Below are 6,416 nucleotides of genomic sequence, written 5' to 3'. Positions count from 1 at the left end.
GTCGCTTTAACCATCTACTCGAGTTCGACCACTAATCGAGTCGACCATCAAGTCGTGTTCGACCACTAGTCGTTTCAACCGTCTACTCGAGTTCAACCACTAGTTGAGTCGACCATCAAGTCGTGTTCCACACTAGTCGCTTCAATCGTCTACTTGGGTTCGACCACTAGTCGAGTCGACCATCAAGTCGTGTTCGACCACTAGTCCCTTTAACCATCTACTCGAGTTCGACCACTAGTCAAGTCGACCATCTACTAGGGTTCGACCACTAGTCACTTCAACCATCTATCGGGTTTGATCACTAGTTGTTTTCGACCACCTCTTCGGATTCGACCACTAGTTGGATTGGACCATCCTTTCGGATTCGACTATCCATTCAATTTTACCTCCACAGTCTAATCGAGTATATCTGTTTCTGGCGGCTCTCAGACACCCTCATACACCTTTCATATCGAGCATTGTCCGACAAAGTTCGAGTAGCAACCAATAGCCGAAACAGTGGTAGCCAAAGTTTAGAGAGAGAGAGAGTATCTTTTTATTACCTTTATACCCCTACTCTCCAGAAAAAGTTTGTGACCCACGTACCTCACTGGTCTTAGAAAAGGCAGTATAAGAGTTGAGTTTGTGTCACATTCGCAAAAAAAAGAAGAGAAAAGCAAGCAAGAAGCAAAGAGTTTAAAAAAGAGAGAGAGAATTAAAAAAAAAGAGAATCAATTTGCATTGCGAATTTTGTTCCATTGTGCTTGTGTCTGTTATAGTTTTCGGCTTGCTTGAGCTAGTTGTAGGAACGTGTTCGGGCCAGCAATTGTGACGAGTACTGTGGACTTTTATTCAACTTTGCTAATCTGATTTCAATTATTGCTATTCCTTGCTACTAAATATTGCCTGTCCAAGCTATACATTCTCTCAATCAGAACGGTTTCTCCCCTTATAATTACCTTACTCGCACCCGATAAGGTATCACGAACCAGCCACCGGTTGTGCCAAATGCGGTGATTGGTAAGAACACTTGCATGAGCATGGTAAGACGCTTGAGAGTGTGTGACTTCACCTTCACCACCTAGTAGTCGATAGGGATAATTTATCTTTCATGGTTTTCTATCTTCGACTAATCATGGCAGGAGAAGCATCGGATGCATAGGAGTGTGTTTTGAGGGAAGAACTCACAATGGTGTTGAATGATCATTGATAAGCTATTAATGATGACATCGATAAGAAGCTTGCAGAGATAAACACTACATTGCAATGACTTAATGATAGTATTGCCATGCTCAATACACGCTTTGATTAAGTGGTTAATCAGCCACCAAACCATGGGGTGTGGATCCTCATGGTGCAGTCCATGAGCAAGAGGAGTCCATTGCAGATGATGAAATTTTGAGATAAGAATAAGACGCCTTTGATGCATGACAACGGGACCGATTAAACTTCAACCATCAAGGTATGAGAGGTAATAATTTTCAGTAACATAACCTACATGTTAATCATGATCCCTTTGCTAAGGTTAAGTTTACCATACCATATTTTACGGGTGCTTATGATACTGAAGAGAATTTAGATTGGGAGATGATGGTTGAACAGAAGTTTAATGCTTAGTTAGTTCCTGAAGTACATTGAGTTAGGCAAGCCACTAGTGAATTTAAAGAATTTACAATTATCTGGTGGAATAGAGTATGTATCGATGGATTAGCACCTACCACATGAAATGCTTTAAAGATTGTTATGCGTAATAGATTTGTTCCACCCTCTTTTAAATGAGATTTGCGTAAGAAATTGCAGCGCTTAAACCAAGGTGATAGATCTGTAGAAGAATATTATCAGGAGCTACAAATTAGTATGTTGCGTTGTGATATTATTGAGGATGAAGAGGTTGCAATGGCCCGCTTTTACAGAGGGTTAAGACGTGAAATTCAGGACATAGCTGATTACAAAGAATACAATGATGTTCCTAAATTGTTCCAACTTGCATATCTGGCAGAAAAGGAATTGCAGGGATGACAACAGAAACCAAGGAACAATTTTGCAAGCTCGATTACATCAAAATCGATGCCAGGACAAGTCAAAACAACCCCACGTTCAGTTACACGGTTTGCTGCCCCCTTATCGAGTAGGGCGTGTTCAGCAGTACCTTAGATATCGTCGCATGCTTCCAAGGTAAGTAAATCCGTAAGTGTGCAGGGTCCAGCCAAGAGCTCTTTTTCGGTTGCTTCTACAGGCTGATCGACCGGGATTATATGCCACCGATGCAAGGGAATGTGTCATGTCATAAAGGATTACCCAAGTCAGCGAGCGTACATTGTAACAGAAGACGGTGGATATGTAAGTGCTAGTGATGTTGAGGCTGAATATGCTCTTGCAGCTAACCATGTAGGTGATGAGGATGGTCGTGAGATGGATATCGACCATGAGGAAGTGTTCGATGCCACTGCCATGGAGGACTATCGGACCCTCGTTGTGCAGCGAGTGTTAAGCACTCAAATGGGGCAAGTGGAACAACTACAAAACCACAATTTATTTTAGATGTTCCTCATAGTCAAGGATTATCGTATTCGAGTCATTATTGATGGAGAAAGCTGCAACAACTTGGCAAGTTCAGATATGATCAAGAAGCTTGCCTTGCCGATAAGAAACCATCCTCACCCTTATCATATTCAATGGTTCAACAACAGTGGTAAGGTGAAGGTAATGCAAATAGCTAGGATGCATTTTTTCTGTTGGTTCATATCATGATTGTGCTGATTTCGATATAGTACCCATGCAAGCATGTTCACTTTTGTTAGGACGACCATGGAAATTTGATACTGATGCAACACATCATGGTAGAAGTAATAAGTACACTCTTATGCATAAAGGAAAGAAAATAACTTTTCTACCTTTAATTCCTTCTGAAATTGTGAAATGTAAACAGGTGATAGCTGAAAATAAGAGAAAAGAGCTTGAGAAATAATCTGAAAATCAGCAAGTTTGTGTTATGTTTACCACTAAATCTGACCTTGCTGAAATTGTTGATAATGAGCTGCCATGCTATGATTTGAAATGCAAAAAATCCTTAGTTCCAACGGAGGATATTTCTAGTTCTTTGTCTCCTGCTATCACTAACCTTTTGCAGGATAGCAAAATCAACAAAGCAATGGATGAAGAAAAGAAAAACTTGCTTTAGAGCCCCACCACCACTGCTAGATCTTCTCCTATAGGTCATAATATCTTTTCCTCACCTCCTTCTTATGATGGTTTTGGTGCTGAGGAGTACATTGATTGGCAAATAGCGATAGATAAAATATTTGCCAAATGCCGAATGTGTGAAAAGGGGAAGATTAGGAATGCCGCTTGTGTTTTAACTAGTTGTGTATCCATTTGGTGGAAGAATTTGTGTGCGTCTAAAAAGGTTCCATGAACTTAGAAAGAGATGAAAATTCTTATGAGAGAAAGATTTATTACTCAATCTCATGCATCTATTTGTAAAGAAGAGTGCATCTTTCAGAGGAGGAAACCCTTGTTGTCCCTCTATCTGTGACTAATATTTTGCAGGAAAAAGTGAATAAAGAAGAGAAGAAAAATGAGAAAAATAGCAAGGAGAAAGAGGAGACACCTGTTGCTCCATGCATGTTACAAAGAGGTATAAAATACTAATGCATCTATATCAACCAAGGAAGAAAACAAAAGTAATAAACAAGGTACTACACTCACACAGGGTGACGAATACTTTGATGAGTTGAAATTGCCCACTACACATGCTAGTGCAGAGCAACCACTAGTGGACCATATTGTTGTTTTATCTTTGTCACAAGATGATTTATTTGTTGTTCCTTGTGATAAAGAAAAGTTGTGTGGTAATGCTTCACTTATATCACAACCACAACTTGTGCATAAACGTGTTAACTCTGTTTACAGATGAATAGTTGTTCTGAAATTAAATGTGTTCAATGCATTGCTAATGAGCAAGAAGAGCTGAAATTGTTATCTTCCCTAAATACTTTAGGTTATATTGAATTTGATATTTTTTTTAATCTAAATAGTTTAGAAGAGAAATTAAAACTTAATTCTAATTTGCCATGTTTTTCACAGAATATCTTTCTTGATATTGGCAGATACAATGATAAATTAGAATATATAGTGCATCGAGTTTATATTTGTTTAAATCTGAAATTTTCTACTATTGTGCCTAAAAGTGAACATTTAGAGGACTACAGTTGCAATATTAATGTTATGTTAAGTTTTTCTAGTCCTATTTGTAACCCACTGAGTAGTTCACAGGAATGGGAGTGTTGTTGGATGCTACTATGCACCACAACCATTGCTTCACCTTTCATTGTACAGAAGATACAAATTGATACTAGGTTGCCATGCAATGGCACTTCTTTTAAAGAAAGGGAGCAAGAAAATATCACATATTCTAAAGAATGGGAGCAAGAAAATATCACTTCTTTTAAAGAAGGGGAGAAAAAAGTGATACATGCATATATTGTACCAATAATGTTTACTATGGCCAGTGATGATTAGGTACAATCGTTTCAAAGAGAATTACAATTATTTGATAAAGAACTTATGATATTGCATAATGAGAGTTCCTTGCGATTTTGCTTTGTATAGAAGTTTATGGACAAGGCAATGCTATACGTAAACCAAGGATGGTTTGTTGTAAAGAAGGAGAGTATGATGAGCCCATGGCTCCCTCGGATAGACACATGGTGAATTCGTTCCTTATTGTTCATATTTTCTTCGTAGAGAATAAAATATTACTAAGTTTTGTGTTATTTTATCGCTTAGTAACATGGGAGAAGCACCACAATCTTACCTTAATGTCATCCCTCGAAGGTCCAAGTCTATTCGGGCTCGATGCTGAGCTCTAGTCGTGGTCGTGATTGAGTTGTAGGATAACATGTTAGTAAAATAGGCATAACTCTCTTATACGAAGTCCGTTTTAGTCAATCTTGAACATTCTGGAAATCTTACGATGAGCCCTTTCCAATGGATAAGAGTTCGACCAAATATTCCTTATAGTTTAGTCAAAGTCAAAGAAATAAGATGCTACGCCACCGTTTTGGACCTAGTTAAGTCTTGTAATTGTATCGGGGTCGGAGTCCAGGTTGTCTTTCCATGGTTGCACAACCCTAGGTTGAACTCCTCACGCCCCCCCTATATATACACAGTAGCCAATACAGTTTAGGCTTAGGTTTTACTTAGATTATTCTGTTTTATATAGTTTTGCCGCTTGTTCGGTTTGTGGAATCCCAACTCGAGCACTTCATTGGTAATTAGCAATATTCAGATTGCATCTACTTTTTTTTGCTTGTGTTCTCGATTCGCTTGCAAAAAAGCCTTCTTGGTAAAGTCAACAGTGTCTTGGCACGGTTGATAACCACGGAGTAGTGGTGTAATAGTTGCGAGAGTTCTTAATCTGTTCTGTTTAGAGCCTTTGAATCATCAACGCTGAAACTCCACCAATTGACCTATCATATTACATTCGGTAGATCGGGCAAACATGCATCAGAGAGGCTCGCAAATCAAATCGGTAATTTTCCCCCTGAAGAACTGCTTTCTGCAGTCTGTAATGTTCGAGGAATTTTCTGGATAGTTTGGATAAGCCCAGAGACTCCAAAAAATTATCCGGAGACTCCGTAGTCTGGAAAGTCCAGAGACTCTGGAGTTACTGTTCATCAGGCTTTTTCTTTTATGTTGATAGCTTGTAAATTTCATAATTAGTTCATACAAACTCTAAAAATTATGAAACTAGTTACGTTAGCTTCGTATGAGTATGAACTAAATGTTAAAAATATTGGAACTAAAGAAAATACTTTTGATAATTAATTAATTAGTTAAATGCATTTTGTCTTGATTAGATCACAGTTAATTAATATCATATCCTAAAATTATGAAACCCCTTGGATAGTTCATGTTACGATTAGTGCCATCTGGAAAAGATGTTTTCTTGCATTATAAAGCATAGTTTGTGGCATTTTAATCATATACATATTGTGGCATACTTTGTTGCACTTCATTCATGTTCATCATTGCACGCGTTCTTGTTTAGTGAGTGAAGAACCAACGTATGACTCGGCTGTGGTCGAAGGCGATGCCAATCTACCGAAATTCTGCGAGTATTGTGCGGATAACATTAGGCGATCACCTGAGCAACAAGGCAAGAATCTAAGCATATTTCTCTCAGTACTTTGGATCATATGTATCTAATGTGATAAATTACGCTTTATGTATGTTATGTATGAGTTCAAGTCGATATCGAGTTTATGATGGGTAGAACCTATGTTGATGCACTAATTCTCCTGTCTTAAATAATTGTTGATCCATATCCTTGTAGCCAGGGGTTTAATATGGTGCTACCTAACTTCAAATGTCATTTGTGATGCTTAGCAAGTGTTTAGGTCTTTGGTAGAAGTCGAGCAGTGAAATGTTTCATA

Source organism: Phragmites australis, chromosome 8 (genome assembly GCF_958298935.1).
Source record: "Phragmites australis chromosome 8, lpPhrAust1.1, whole genome shotgun sequence".
Taxonomy (NCBI): Eukaryota; Viridiplantae; Streptophyta; class Magnoliopsida; order Poales; family Poaceae; genus Phragmites; species Phragmites australis.
This window is presented reverse-complemented; position numbering follows the sequence as displayed.